We start from the raw sequence: 16,719 nt of genomic DNA on the forward strand, positions 1-16,719 counted from the left end.
GAGCACAAAGTAATCAAAGTAAACCACCCAAGACACATTTGTCACTGTGTCATATGTGTGATACTTTCCATTAGGAATAATTTTGCCTTGTGCGCAAGCACGAGGCGGTGTATTTCTCTACCACTCGTCTTTTGTTTCAGTAATGAATGCTTCCAGGAAGCCGTGGGGTGACCGGCCACTGTCCACTTTGGACACTATGCATCAGAACCGATTCTACAAACGCGTAGCCCTCTGTTCTGCGGGGGAAACGACTTCGGACCTGGACAGACGAATGCCTTGGGTCTGTCAGGCTTGTATGTCTTCCCAGTCCTTGCTAAATCCGTTGTGCATATACAAAGGGCTTTAAGTGGGCCGGGTCCTGTCGGTGCTGCACAGGCAGTTTTTAAAATCAGATACCGAGACGGGTCCCTATCAGGCTCTCCATTTTTATCCTCAGGGTAAACAAAGCCCCTCAACTCTGCAATAGTACAACCCGTCACCGCCTTTAATGTAACTTCAAAAAGACTCGTTTTTCAGTTTTATATAGCGTGAACTTGGAGCGCTTTACATGAGCACCAGTTAAATTACACAAGGGCATATTCATTTTTTGGAATCACAGGACGTCGACTCGAACCTATTTTCGCAGCTGGACGGTCGGCTATCTAGCCTTACGCCACAACTTCGCCCACAAGAGCGAGTAGTATTTTCCATATTATATACCTCAATGCCATAGTTGTTGCTTATTTATCTAATGCAACTTACAACCATTGACAAAGCCAATAGTCCTGGCTGGTTGTAGGTGTAATGTTACTTGTTGTGTTACATATCTGGGTGAAGGGACAGAAGCAGCAAAATACCAGTGGGGCAGCACACTATGCTAAGCACAGATTTTTAATGTAAGTATTTTAAGCCACGCGCTTAATTACAGCGGCCACGCCCCTATGAGAGCCTCCCCCCCACACACAGTTTTTTCATCCCACTTAAAGCCCTGCATATACTTAAAATCTAAAGAGATTTGGTTAGTAAGTTGCGTAGTCCGATGTTGAAAAAAAGAAGAAAGAAAAGAACTCTTAAATTAGCGTAATTAGATATGTTGTGTGCCTACAGCCTCAAAGCTGTTAAACAACACTGCATAGAAAGTATATAGTACAGAGTAGCTGAAAACCTACAGAAACCTTTCAGAAACGCGCATGAGAAACTAGCTCACGCATGTGAAATCTAGCGCTAGACAGATATTTCACACGTGAGGTAGTAATTTTCAGAATAGTAGCAGAAAGCCCTATTGACATCTAATATAGTTTTGCACGTGGAATGAGCAACACACAAATCCTGCTGTGTAAACTATAGAAGTTCAAACAAGGAAAATGTCGTTGTGGTCTTATCTGAAATCTTTGCATAAAATTATCAGTCATTGTGACCTCTCTTCCTGTCTGTCTATTTACATGAGATTTGTTTGCAGGAACTGACGGGCAAGTTTCTGAAAAAGGAAGTTTAACAGCATAAGACTTACTTTTCCAAGAGTTGAACATCACAATAATGGCAACCTTATTTCCAATGGGCATTGGTTCTGTTGACAATGCACTAAAGGCTTGACCCAAAGTAAATTAACTCTTTGTTAATCTTCTATAAAGTTGGACCTAGGATTTTCGGGCAGACACACATGCGCAGAGCAATAAATGACCATGTCATTTACACAGTACATACCAAATGTCAGGGCTCCTATAACTACTCCATCCTGCACGTAATGACGGAAAACAAATCGTACAGTATTTCCTATTTACATGTTCGCCTTGTAGCATAGGAACAATCATGGATTTTACTCCTGGGGCAACGTGCAATGCATCACTCAGTTTAGTCGACGTTTGCCCTGTGGTGACCATAACAAGTCATTCAGCAATTATCTATGTTGCACCTCATCAGGAATTTTAAACGTCTATTGAAAGCATTTGGTTAATAAATTCATAGGACTACAGCTTCATAGAGTGTTCCAATTGTTTAGGTCTCGCTTGCCAGCGCAGATGTCTGCAGACCTATTGTTCCCAAATCACTATACTATATATAGGGTATGCTCTGGCTCCACACAATGGAGTTTGTCTCTGAAATTCTGCTTTGTGTATCCTTACACCTCCTACGGAGTTGCTTAGATTACACAGAATGAGGGATTCGCTTTCATCTCAAAAGTACACCGAATAATGACATTCAGCTCTCATTGATGAACTGTGTACAGAAAATCTTTTTTAGTTTTGCTTTTTTCGCTACAGCAGGTTTTCTTTGTTGCACTATTCAGTTAGCACTCAAAATGCAAGCTGTATCTATTGGTTTGCCAAGGTTTGTTCATAGGGGAGCGTTCTGTTGATGTTCAAGATCTGTGGTATCAGACAAGAGAAAATACATTTTTACCAGCAGAGGTAATTAATACAGTAAGAATGTGTTCTGCTATCCCCTTAGTTAATATGAGCTTTCCTAATAGGTGAACTATTATGTTATTTTAATTTGTATGGTGCACATAAGCCAAGTAAGTGTATAGCCTTGTAGCACTGCGGACTTGCTCAGATTGGGATGTACAACACAATTCGGAGATTCCTCACAGACCCCAGTCGGAATCATCCAGTGTTCAACAGCATGTCCATCACAGGTGGTCATGCTAGATGGAATGTATGTTACTCATTGAGGTTGGAGGTTCCAGCAGAGCAAAATCTTTCCTCTAAACACCTACACCTTAAAACCATCCGTACCATGGAAGGTTTACAATTCATTACTGACCTGCATTGAAGTAGTAAGCTTTACTGCCAGACAAAGTTAAAAGACTTCCAATTTTTAGACACAGAAAGTAAATGTACATGAACTTTTTGACTATTTCCTCCTACAAATAGTATACTTTTGCATTGTTAGGATATGCTTCTGAATATACCTCCTAGCTGAATCGGGACTCGCCCAGGTATATATAGATCAACACAACCCATGGAGTTACACAAAGATCTTTTCTTGTACTGGTGCTTACTCAAGAAAATAAAATGGGAGCAGAAGCAACTTTGGATTAAGGAATTCACCTATGGGGGGGGGGTCAGCAGCCAATAATCCATGCTTAATTCAAGTAAAAAAGTGAGCTACATCCTGCACATAAACCTGTCTGGAACTTTCCCTATCAACGATGAGAATAAAGATTTAGCAGTACACTGAAAATATCCGACTTTTCATGAAATTCCCAATCAATGCCTCTCCATCAAGCAAGCAAGAAGGAATCCATTGTCAATGTCAACAAGACCTGCCCGGGTCCAGGACTGGATCTTTAGGATGAAAATAGACGGATTCACAGCACAACTTGCAAAAACGTAACATCACTTTAATTTCAACTGTCACATTACCTTCAAAATCACGCTCACCAATAAAACACAGGCCACTTTGAACCAACTACACTTAATGCAGAATAAAGATTTGCCTCTATGAGGCCGAGTTCAGCACCATGTCCAAACCATTTTCTTCTTCAACCGTTTCCCAAAGTCAGTGGTCTCCCACTGAAGAGCATTCTTACTGCTTTTGCGAGTCCTAAACTTCCTAAGTTGAATGCTCCCACCCCCTCCCCCCCTCAGATGGGGTTACATTGCCATCACTTCACTGGAAGTCAAGAAATTGAAAAATAAATAAAAATACGGATTGTGGACAGATTTTTAGCACTGCTAATAGAGAACCTGGAAGAGCATTTCTGCCCGTTGCACCTACAGCATCTAATTAAGATGGAAACATTGTCAAGGAGCAACTAATTTGTCATCAGCATCATGGTCAACTAAAGAGAACGTGCATCGTCAACATAACCTTTCAACACACCTTGCTGCCACTCTGAGGCCTCCATAAAGTAATATGTCAAAGGACCCTGAGGCAACATAGCTACACCATGAGGACACAAACTCTACAAAAAATACTACAGATCATGGTCCATCTTCTCCCCTGCTTCCCATACCAGCAGGCTAAGAAAGTTCACTTCATTGTGGAGGCTGCTGACTTTCCTTCTGTGACCCTTCCCAGATTCAAACATAGGTCAAAGTCATGTGACTTGCAGGGTGCCACACCGCTGACGAGTTACGCCTACCCAGAAAAGGAGATCCTTAGTTCATGTAAACTGTTGCCCACCCCTCCTCTTTGTGTACCCCACTGTCACATCTACTGAAACCAACTTCTGCCACCCTAATACCTATGAAACTATGGTTGGTGTTCTGACATCTCACAAAAACCTTTGTGAGGGACCAGTGCAAGGCAAACAAGCATTGGCATAGCCAATAGGTCTCGCTTTTGGGACCTTAGAAGTATTTAGTTTTGCAGCACAATATCCTTGGTGCAACAACATCAGCTGTTGCATGGCTAAACCTTGTACCTTATAAGTGTTTAGCCATGCAACAGTTGATGTTGTTGCACCAAGGATATTGTGCTGAAGTTATCCAACACAATATCCTTGGTGCAACAACATCAAGTGTTGCATGGCTAAACACTTATAAGGTCCCAAAGGCGAGACCTATTGGCTATGCCAATGCTTGTTAAATTTACTCTTCTAATTTAGTTTTAGAAAATATGCTATGATAACAGCAGACTGATCAATGCTTGTGTGCAATTGCGTGCTGCTTTTCACATCTGAGATTTTGTTTCAAATATTTTGCTTGCATTCTTGTAGTTTAAGATATTCGTTTGGGCTGTTTTGTGTGATTTTTCTAGTTTTGTTAAATTAGGAGGCGCGATTTATCTCATAGGCTATCCTTTTCTTGGTCATTGCCCTTCACACGGCTACTATATATTTCCCACCCCTCTGATTCTGCACCTAACCGAAAGGCAGTAACTTGCATTTATACCTATTTTATTCAGAAAGAGCATTTTTCCTAAAACATGTAACTTTTCTTAATCGCGCCGCTTCATTAGGCAAAAACAACGAAGCGGAAAATAATGTCAAATGCTGAAATTAGATTTATAGGGCAATGTGAAGGTAAATGAACTTTTGCTCGAGAATGAGTCAGACCGATGTAATTGTATTAATTAGGAAGATCCTCATAAAAATGCACATGGTGAAAAAACACCTTTGCCACTTCTAGGGCGCTCGCTGCTTGAGAAGTCTGTCACATCATTTCTGCTCATGCTTATTGTATGTTTAATTGTTTGAGGCACTCTTTTCATTCTTCCAAAGTATCATTATTTCAAGCAATACTAATGATAAAGTAAATACCGAAAACTTTGGAAGACTAAAATATAAAAATATATATACTCTCTTAAAACTTCCTAAAAACATGCTATGCAACTCTATGTGGATCAGCCAATTTACTCAGGCCTTCTATTGTGTCCACTTGCAACAGTTTCTACTAAAGTCTCTTTATGAGCAGTGCACAAAGGCCATGACTCTGAGATGTTCGACAATTAATGGGGGAAATACTGTGGCAGAGTAAACATTCTGATTGCTAACTCTCACCCAGTTACAGGACATCACGGGTTTTCAGCCCTGAAATGCGTAGTAACTGACCCAGTTGTTATGATATGTTGGAAATAGTGGGTGTACATTTGGTCACGTGTCTGTAATTTTGAGATTCGATCTGTCTAATAGGTGACCTTGCAAATGTCCAGTCACGTGGGGGGCGGGGGGCGCAGAACGGCTTGCCTAATGACTATTCATTGTGTAGTTTGCTATTGTGGATCCCTTGGTTATATCACAGGGATGGTGTTCTGCCTGGAACAACAGATTACCATCCATGGGTTTGTATTTTTCCTGAAAGAAGCTGTATTAAGAAAAAAAAAAGGAGAAATCCTGTTTGGGAAGAAATGAGGGGCAGTGGGAGAAGCAGGCAGTGGTCTCCTAAATGTCCCCGCTGAGGCCCCCCAACTCAGTTCCTAAAAGGGTAGATGTTCAATGGGGGCAGCTTCCCCTTTACAAATAAGTTTCCTCCTTTGGAGTGTTAACTTTTCAATGGTTGGTAACCACATTTGCAGTCACTAGCCAGGGGGGGGGGTTGGTACAGGTACAAGTAAGAGCAGAGGGGCGGTAGAAGGCTCATTTATTTATTATTTAATATTTATGAGGCAACTCATTTTATTCTCCCTATCCTGTTGTAATTCGACTCCCCCCGCAGCGCCCCGTCCCATCACACCGCCCCACTGCTTTTACCTGTACCGGCCGCACCTGTCCCAAGCTATTAATACCTCTCATCAAGATTCACATTTAGGAGTGGATTCCCACTTCAAACCCCCTCCTAAACTCAATTGAGAATGAGTGGAAAAATCCCTGTTGTGATTTGGAAAGGGTTTTTGAAATTACTTAAGGAGTTTGGTACATTAAGAAACCACATTTTGCGATCAAAAATCCTGTGATTTTGTAAACCATGGGTTTGTGATTGCAGGATCTTTTCGTACATCTTGGTCAACATGCTGGACCTGGAAATACTAGGTCCTTTTGTACATTTGGTTCCCAAATTAGGTAATTTTTCCGCCGACATTTACCACCTGCAATCAGCTGGTGGAAAACATCAATAGAAAAGTGTTTGGTTGTACTAGAAGCAGTCCTAAAATTGGTAAAATGTGGACCTGTTGGGGTGGCATCCCACCTGCGCGTATTTTTCCACCCAACTTGTAATGAGGCCTTTAAGATATTTTGGGGGAATGTCGTACATAGCACTATGCGCAAGGCAAAGTACTTTGAAATTGATCAGATATGCGCTAAGGAGCCAACAGAGAGCGCTGGACGAGTGAACACATGATCAAATGTTCATGCTCTGTAAATCAAGGGGGCTAGTTGATTTAGAATGAGCTGCAGACATTTTAAAAATAATGTCACATTCTTGATGAACAGTAAAGTGTCATAATCCAGGCAGTTGACAATGTTTGTCATTAACTAAATTTCCTTATTAGGGTGGGCAATTTAGGTTTTAAATCTATAGTAGGTGGACGTGAAACCGTAGGCAATTTTCTGGATTTGATCTCCCTACCCCAGACCAAATAAAGGGTGGCTGGAGGTAAAATGCCCTGCAGTACAAATATTACTTATTCCTTTCAGTGAGGAATGCGAGGAATGCATTTGTAGTCCAGCTGTGTCAGGTGCAATGTACTAACCTTAATGGTAATTACAAAGTTAATTATACCACCCAGCCCCTTGTAAGTATCTCCACAGCAGAGGAACCTATTTTCAATGCATGACTGCAGGAACACAAGAGAGACCCTGATGGCAGGCATGGCACACAAGCTTCCCTCCTGGGAAAGTTGCTTTCAAGAATCCTGAGGTTATGGGTTCCAGGTGATGTAATTACTTTAATACAATTATCATTAAGGCAATTAAATTGCCTGGCAGCTGACAGTGCTCCTAAAATCAACTGTGTGGGGCTTGAATATATTTTTTTCGCCTGCATAGTAACCTTGATTCGGTTGTGAAGGCAGGAAAAAAACCTGTCAACGTTTGTTTTTTAAGAAAATTGTACAGAAAGTTTTCCTACCCCTATTCCATGCAATTCAGCACAAGGATAGGTAGCTTCTGCTTTAAAGTCCACAAGTGGAGAAATAGCTAGAGGTCACTGAAAAGACCTAAGCTGACAATGGGAGATTACCATTTAATTTGACACCCAGGGGCTGATACACAAAAGTCAATTTACAATTTTGTGTAAGTTTACAATTTTTTTTGTATTCACAAACTACAGGTTAATGGTATGTTTATGACTTCGAAGACTACGCAGTCTGGGCGGAGAACTCAGCATCTAAAAAGTTAGGTCTGTTCTATCTTTTCTTGTGCTGAGTTCTCCGCCCTGATTGCGGAGTCTCCATAGCCGTACACACACTATTAACTCAGAGTTTGTGAATACAAAAAAAACTGGTAAACAACTTTTCTATGAGCCGAGTTCTTCGTCCTGACTGGAGATTCTCTAAAGTCGCAAACTCACTATCAACTCATTTTTTGTGAATAAAAAAAACATAGTAAACTTACACAAAAGTCTAAGTATACTTTTGTGAATCAGGCCACAAGTTTTTTTATTAGGTCCCACTTTTTTATGAGGGCCACCACCAGGAAAATCTGCTAACTTGTAGAGCTGAGATGAGTCTTTTCAGAGACCACATTATTCGCTGCTATCAGTGCACCAAATAGCTGTCCCAGATCTCTATAATCATTGTTGAACCTTTTTTAGATGAGATACTAATTGTAGGAGAGTAGGATCTGCCTCTTATGGTTACCCCCACTTTTTGCTGCTATAACACTCTTTTTCGACTTTGGTCTGGCTGGGGCCCTGCTATTAAAGACCCCAGCCTAGCTGCTTCCTCTCTAAATGGATTCCATGTACTTTAGGTACACTCCAGATGGGATTCTGGGGTACCCTTGTGAGTCCTTAGTATATGGTATACTATGTACCCAGGGCATAGGTACCCCAGATGCCTACCAGGGGCTGAAGCATGTATTATGCCACCCCTGGGAAGCCCTCCAAAATGACACCACAGGTTTGACACTGCAGCCTGGGTAAGGTGGTGCATGCACCCCTTACTGAGATATAGGTTCACTGTATCTCACCTATCACTGCACATAGAAACCAATCAGTCACCCCTATGGCAGGCCTTATCAATCCTGAAGGCAGGGTGCTTGGTTGTATGTGAGAGGGTGCCCAGGCATGAGCTGAGCCCCTCTGCAGCCTTCAGAACTATCCTCCGGGGTTGTCAGTGGTGCAGCCTGACTATATACTCTTAAATGCATTATAACCCAATAGTAAATGCTAACTTTGGACTGGCTGCAAGGAAATGTCATGTTTGGTGTCAAACACCTTGGAATCATACCCCCACACCAGTAACTGGTGTGGGAGTATGATCCCACCCTTCTATAGGGAGAGACATGACAGCACCGGTATACCCAGTACCAACTTAACTGAGCCCTGGCATCACAAAATGGATGCTGCAGCCACAGACATGGGTCTGGCCTCCTGCTGCTGGCCGAAACTCCATCAGGGGAGGCCTGGACAATAGGTTTCCTGTCACAGGGAGGTGTAACCACCTCCCAGATAGGCTGATGTGTATTGGGGCTGGGTGGGAGCACTCTCAGAATGCTTTGAAGTCCTGCACTGGGTGCACATTTTGTGTCCCTGTGCATAGTCCAGCTCAAACCGGTTCAGGGGCTTCCATCCCCTACTCTGGCGCGAAACTGGACAAAGGAAATGGGTGTAGCTACCCCTCTTTCCAAACCCTCCCATAGGTGGGTCCCCTGAGTTAGTCCAACCCATTTCTTCGGTATAAGTAAGGAACCCCCGGTAACAGGACTTTAGATATCCCTGGACGAAACTCTGCAACTGAATCCTGGAACTTTGATGCTCTACTCAAGACTAGAGGACTGAAGAAATATCCCTTGGGGTCAAGGAGTGACTCCCCTGCTTGGCAGGCGACAACAAAGCAATTGCCGGTCTGCATCTCCGAAGCTTCCGCCAGACTCTGAAGTATCTGCAGCCCAGGAAGAGGATTTTCAGACTTCTCGGAGGGCGACCTGAGTGCGCAGCAAAGCTGAGATCCGCAGCCCTCGTGAGTAACGTGGAACCGGAACTCCTGGTCACCATGCACATTTGCAAGTGCATTAACTTCCCGACGTCTCTCGAAGTTGTGCTTTGGGTTACTTGTAGCCTAAACCCTGAGCACCATCTGCACCGAAGATTGTGGGCCTACACTCCCCGAGTGTTCTGAAAGCATGCTTCTTGCATTCCAGCTTGAGGCTCCTTCGCGATCCCTGGTCCGTCGACTGGTGGGTCCCTGTGAAGGGAATTTGATTTTCCTTGGGCTTCCCTGGTTGCTCCAGATGTGCCCTGACTCCCCACCATGTGGTGAGTCCCTCAGACCTTGCTGGTCTGCACCAAGGAATGTTTCTCTTTTCTGCGTGGGTTGCTGTTGCCAAAGCTTGTTGTGTCCAAACCGGGCACCGATGCTGCAGCACTCGACATCCTTTGTGGGACAGCTCGAATCCAGGTCCTGTCATCCTCGACGCCTCCTGGTCCTCGTGGCTGAAGTCAAGCTTCACCTTCTTCACCTGAAATCTCCCGACATCGGTGGGCATTCGCCTATCGTGCACCTGGTCACTGACTAGTGACCCAGACTCTGTCCCCTCTGCTTTCAGGTTCTTCTCGACTTAGATCCAGGCTTGGATCTCTCCGGACGCTTCACATCTTTCTGGCAGCAGCAGTAATTCACCAGCTCCCATTGAAAACGTCGAAGTGACCCGCCACCATTTGACACCTATGGTGAACAACCATTACAACGCAACTTTTACAACGCACTGCCATTACAACGAAACTGTTACAACGCAAATGCTGTGACAACGCATGCCATTACAACGCAAGTCTTTACATCGACTTGCACTAGATGGCGTGCTAACATTAAAAATAGTGTAGTTTACTATCCAAACACCTTCCCTACTGCAACGTGGACTGGAGTTAGAATAGTAAATTACCCTTTTTTAATGTTAGCACGCCATCTACTGCAAGTCGATGTAAAGACTTGCGTTGTAAAGACTTGCGTTGTCACAGCATTTGCGTTGTAAAAAATTTGTTGTAACAGCATGCGTTGTAACATCATGCATCCGACACCTATGCACCCGGCTTCCCTGGGTGAGGTAACTCGAGTACTCCGATGCTCCCGTGGGTGTTGACCCTAGAACTTCCTAAGTCCAAAAGGGTTTGGTCTTAACGCATATCTAAGTGTCCCTAATCTTTAAAAATCTAACCGCGACTTTCCCCATAGAAGCTAACAGGAGCTCGCGGCTGTGTTCTCACACTGCACACGACCTTGTGGGTCCCCTGTGTCACTACCTTGGGTGGTTCCTTGGGGTCCCAGTGATTCTACAGGCTCTATGCCTTGTGTCTAGTTTAGTCATGAGTCTTATATCACAATTTTAGTATATGGTTTGGCTCGCCCCTAGGGCCTGATGTGTATTTGCACTATTTCATTGTACTATTTGAAGTGTGACATGTGTTTTGACCTCTAGCCTCATAAAGAGACTAGTAGGGTGTGTTTAGAAATAAATACATATATTTTATATATATACCTGGTGTGGTTGCCTTTCATTTAGCCATTCAAGAGATTATAGACAGGTAAAACAAGCTGCTTCACATTCCTTCAAGACTTAGCCTGAAGGCTGATCTCCATAGCTACCACTAGGATAGCTTTCAATAAAGGTTGTCTTTAACCTATCATCAATAAGGGGTTGTTTGGACTGGTACAAGGTGCCCACTATAACTAGTGGACGGCATATACCAGGCCAACTTCTCACATTGGTGTGCAGCGTGTGGGATTCCAGCTTGCTATTGTTTTACCAGATAATCTCAATTGAGTGACTAACTGAAAACACTAAAGGTACCCGAGGTACATATAATACAAGCTTTAGAATACAGTAAGTTCTACTGAACTTAGAGTTGTGTGTTAAGGACTTAGCACACCCTTTCTACAACTCAAGAGAGTTTCAGTAGGCCACACTAGAGTAGGTAGTGCAATACACCACACATCACTAGTAATGTCTTCAAGGCCAGGAACCAGTGGGTCCCTGCCAGAAGCCCATGGGCTTCTTCCCTCCAACTATGATAACCTCCCATTCTTGGAATTGCGAGCATTTTGCAGTACTAGGAGACTGAAGACAGGCAAAGGTCCAACCATCCAACACCTCATAGAGGTACTCAGGCTGGATGATCTCAGAAGACCTATAGGGTCTGAAGGGGCAGGCAGAGTGGGTGGGTCAGCAGTTGAGGAAGGGCCTAGGGGTGAAATTCCCCATGACTTGACCTCTAATGCTGACCAGGAAGATGACTTCTTGACCGGAATAATCCAGCTCCCATGGAAGATGAGGGGGAGGGCCACAATGTACCCCTCTTTGTCCCTTCTGGAAGAGTTGGTGGTGGGCCTAGAAGGTCCAGATCTCCCTCAGTGGAGTCTAACCATTCTGGTTCATCCATAGGGACCTCTATCTCTTCTCATAGGAGGGAAACCTCCCAGGAGAGGAGAGAGAGACTGCTGAAGTATGAGGAAGCTCAGCCTAACATCAGAAAGCAGCAATTGACCTTAGACAAGGAAGCCCTAGAGCTCTTGAGAGCTAGAAAAAAGATGGGACTAGAGTCCCATGGTGGCAGCAACGTCCCTATTGTTAGGGAGAGGTCTCATGACCATAGAAACCTAGATAAGATTGTCCTTCCCTACAAGAGTGGGGATGACATCCACAAATGGATTGCTGCACTGAAAAGGGCCTGGAAAGTTCAGAGGGTCCCCCAGGAGCAGTGGGCAGCAATCTTATGGCTCTCCTTTGCAGACAGAGGTAGAGATAAGCTGCTCCTCACTGTTAGAGAGGAGGATGCTGATGATTATACCAGTCTGAAAAGTGCATTGATTGAAGGGTTTGGCCTAACCACTGAACAATATAGGTTAAAGTTCAGAGATACCCAAAAGGAACAAAATCAAGACTGGGTGGACTTTGTAGATTGTGCTACTTAGGCTCTGGATAGATGGTTACTTGGCAGCAAGGTGCATGACTTTCAAGGATTGTACAATTTAATTATGAGGGAGCAGATCCATAAAATTTGTCAAAATCAGCTGTTGCACCAGTACCTGGTGGACTCAGATCTGACCTCTCTCAAGGTGAAGCAGAAGGTTGAGAACCAAGGCGGTGACCAGAAGAAGCAAGATTCTAAGAACTCTGACAAGGGTGGAGAGAAGGGTAAAGACCAGAAGTCTTCACAAGGTCCCCACAAGTCTTCTTCAGGGGGTGATTCCCAATCTAATAAAGGTAAAGGCCAAAAGAACCCATGGTGCAAGATATGTAAGCAGAAAACTCACTGGACTACTGATTGCACCAAGTCCAAAGACTCAACTCCAGCCACCATTGCCCCTAAGGCAACCATTCCCCCTAGTGCAGCTACAGTTGGTGGTGGTAATACTCAGAATAAGGGTGTAGTAGGGTTAACCCTGGGTTCTGAGATGGACTCTGGCCCAGTCAGAGTTCCAACTCAGGTTGTCCTGATCTGTGATGGGGGCATGGATATGTCCCCCTTTGTGAGTCCCAGTAACTTGGGAAAATACAGACAGCAGCCTTTGATTAATGGAAAAGAGGCTTAGGCATTCAGGGGCACAGGAGCAAGTGTCACAATCGTGACAAAAGATCTTGTGGATCCTGGGCAGATTATACTTGGTGAAATGTACCAAGTGACCAATGCTAGCAATGTCAGAACAGACCATTCTCTGACAGTTGTTAACTTCTCCTGGGGAAGGGTAACTGGCCTTAAGAAGGTTGTGGTAAGTGCAGACCTACCTGTTGAATGCTTGCTTGGCAATGATCTGGAAACTTCAGCTTGGGCTGAAGTGGAGCTCAGGACACATGCAGAAATGCTAGGGATCCCTGCTCATGTCTTTGCTGTGACTAGGTTACAGGCCAAAATGTCTAACACTGGACCGGCCATGGAGTCTGAAAGAATGGACCAGGTGCCTCCCAAGAGGAGGAGCAGTAGAGTAATGGCAGAGCCTCCCCACTGACTCAGAATACTGGTCAGCTTCCTGAGGGAGATGATCTTGGACCTGGAGAAGGAACTGTCCCAGAGGAGCTTGAACCTGACCAGGTTGAGTTCCTGGGGACAGGGGGGCCTTCCAGGGCAGATCTGAGCCAGGAGCAGAAAACCTGCCCCTCTCTTGACTCCCTCAGAACGCAAGCTGCTGATGAGGCGGCTGGGAATGCTAGTGGTACCCATAACATTTATTGGGATGATGGACTCCTTTATTCAGAGTGTAGAGACCCCAAGCCTGGTGCTTCCAGGAGGTTGGTTATACCTCTGAAGTTTAGGTGCATTCTATTGACACTAGCCCATGATATTCCCTTAGCAGGACACCTGGGCCAAAACAAGACCTGGGACAGAATTGTCCCTCACTTTCACTGGCCCCAAATGTCTGAAGACACTAAGGAGTTTTGTCGCTCCTGTGTGACCTGCCAAGCCAGTGGCAAGGCAGGTGGAACCACAAAGGCCCCCCTGATACCACTACCTGTGGTGGGGGTTCCCTTTGAGAGGGTAGGGATTGACATTGTTGGTCCCATAGATCCTCAAATTGCATCTGGGCACAGATTTATCCTGGTGGTGTTGGACCATGCCACTAGGTATCCAGAAGCCATTCCCTTTAGGACCACTACAGCACCTGTGGTGGCAAGGGCCCTCCTGGGAATTTTCTCAAGAGTGGGCTTCTCTAAGGGGTTAGTATCTGACAGAGTTGCAAACTTTATGTCCAGCTACTTGACTGCAATGTGGAAGGAGTGTGGAGTGAATTACAAATTCACCACTCCCTATCACCCACAATGCAATGCTTTAGTTGAGAGATTCAACAAAACCTTAAAGGGCATGATCAAAGGTCTCCCAGAGAAGCTTAGGCGCAGATGGGACATCCATTTGCCCTGCCTTTTGTTTGCCTAAAGGGAGGTGCCACAAAAGGGGGTTGGTTACAGCCCTTTTGAACTTTTGTTTGGCCATCCTGTTAGGGGTCCTTTGTGTCTGGTGAAGGAGGGATGGGAGTTACCTCTCAAACCCCCTAAACAGGACATAGTGGACTATGTACTTGGTCTCTGCTCCAGGATGGCTGGGTATATGAAAAAGGCAAAAAAATCTCGAGGCTAGCCTGGAATTGCAAAAAGGCCTGTCATGACCAAAAGGCTGTACTGACTGTTTACCAGCCAGGACAGAAAGTGTGGGTGTTGGAGCCTGTGGCCCCAGCAGCCCTAAAGGACAAATGGAGTGGCCCCCATACAATTGTTAAACAGAAAGGGAAGGTCACCTACTTGGTAGACCTTGGAACCCCAATGAGTCCCCATAGGGTACCTCATGTCAACAGACTAAAACCACATGTTGACAGGGCAGACATGGGCTTGCTCACAGCTACTGATGAGGGACAGGAGGAAGAGAGCGACCCACTCCCTGACCTGCTCTCTCAGAACCCTGATGATGGATCAGTAGATGGTGTAGCCTTGGCAGGCAGCCTCACTGTCCAGCAACAAACTGACTGCAGAAAACTTCTCAGCCAGTTTAGGCATATTTTTTCTCTGACTCCAAGTCAGACCACCTGGTGCACTCATGAAGTGGATAGTGGGGACAGTCTGCCTGTGAAGAATAAGATCTACAGGCAACCTGATCATGTCAGGGACTGTATAGGGACAGCAGTCCAAAAGATGTTGGATTTGGGAGTCATTGAACCCTCAGATAGCCATTGGACTAGTCCAGCAGTCCTTGTGCCTAAACCTCACACCAAAGATGGCAAGAGAGAGATGAGGTTTTGTATGGACTACTGGGGTCTCAATGCAGTCACTAGGACTGATATCCATCCCATCTCAAGGGCAGATGAGCTAATAGATACTTTGGCCTGAGCCAAGTTTCTAAGCACATTTGACTTGACAGCTGGCTACTGGCAGATCAGACTAGCTGATGATGCAAAGCCAAATACATGATTTTGTACCCTTAGTGGGCACTATCAATTTGTGGTAATGCCCTTTGGTTTGAAGAATGCACCTGACAAAGGTTGGCGAATCAAGTCCTTACAGGCCTGGAAGACTATAGTGCAGCATATCTTGATGATATTGCTGTCTTCAGCTCCACCTGGGAGGATCACCTGGTCCACCTGAGGAATGTTTTGGAGGCCCTGCAAAAAGCAGGCCTCACTATCAAGGCTACTAAGTGCCAGATAGGACAGAGTCAGGTTGTGTACCTGGGCCACCTTGTAGGTGGAGGCCAGGTTCGACCATTGCAGAGCAAAATCCAGACCATAATGGACTGGGTTGCTCCCACTACCCAGACTTAGGGGAGAGCCTTCTTAGGCCTGACTGGGTATTACAGAAGATTTGTCAAGGGGTATGGATCAATAGTGACACCCCTGAATGACTTAACCTCTAAGAAAACCCCAAAAAAGGTTCAGTGGACAGCTAACTGTCAAAAGGCATTTGATGACCTGAAGCAGGCCATGTGCACTGCTCCCATTCTGCAAAGTCCTGATTACTCCAAAAAGTTCATTGTACAAACAGATGCATCTGAGTTGGGGGTAGGGGCTGTACTGTCACAGTTGAATGATGAAGGTCAGGATCAGCCAGTAGCTTTCATAAGCAGAAGCTGACCCCCAGAGAGAAACGTTTTGTCAGCCATTGAGAGGGAGGACTTTGCTGTGGTTTGGGCTCTGAAGAAGTTGAGGCCATACTTGTTTGGTATTCACTTCATTGTTCAGACCAACCATAAGGCCCTCTTATGGCTAAAACAGATGAAGGGTGAAAACCCCTAACTTTTAAGGTGGTCCATTTCCCTACAGGGGATGGACTATACAGTGGAACATGGACCTCGGAGTAACCATGCCAATGCAGATGGACTCTCCAGATATTTCCACTTAGAACATGAAGACTCAACTGGTCAAGGTTAGTTTAATGTCCCTGCGTTTGGGGGGGTTGTGTAGGAGAGTAGGGTCTTCCTCTTATGGTTACCCCCAATTTTTGGTGCTGTAACACTGTTTTTCGACTTTTAGTCTGGCTGGGGCCCTGTTATCCAGGACCCCAGCCTAGCTGCTTCCTCTCTAATTTGATTCCATGTACTTTAGGTACACTCCAGATTGGATTCTGGGGTACCCTTGTGAGTCCCTAGAATATGGTATACTATGTATCCAGGGCATAGGTACCCCAGAGGCCTACCAGAGGCTGAAGCATTTATTATGCCACCCCTGGGAAGCCCTGCAAAATGACACCACAGGTCTGCTACTGCAGCCTGGGTAAGG

The sequence above is a fragment of the Triturus cristatus genome, chromosome 5_1 (assembly GCF_964204655.1).
Source record: "Triturus cristatus chromosome 5_1, aTriCri1.1, whole genome shotgun sequence".
NCBI lineage: Eukaryota > Metazoa > Chordata > Amphibia > Caudata > Salamandridae > Triturus > Triturus cristatus.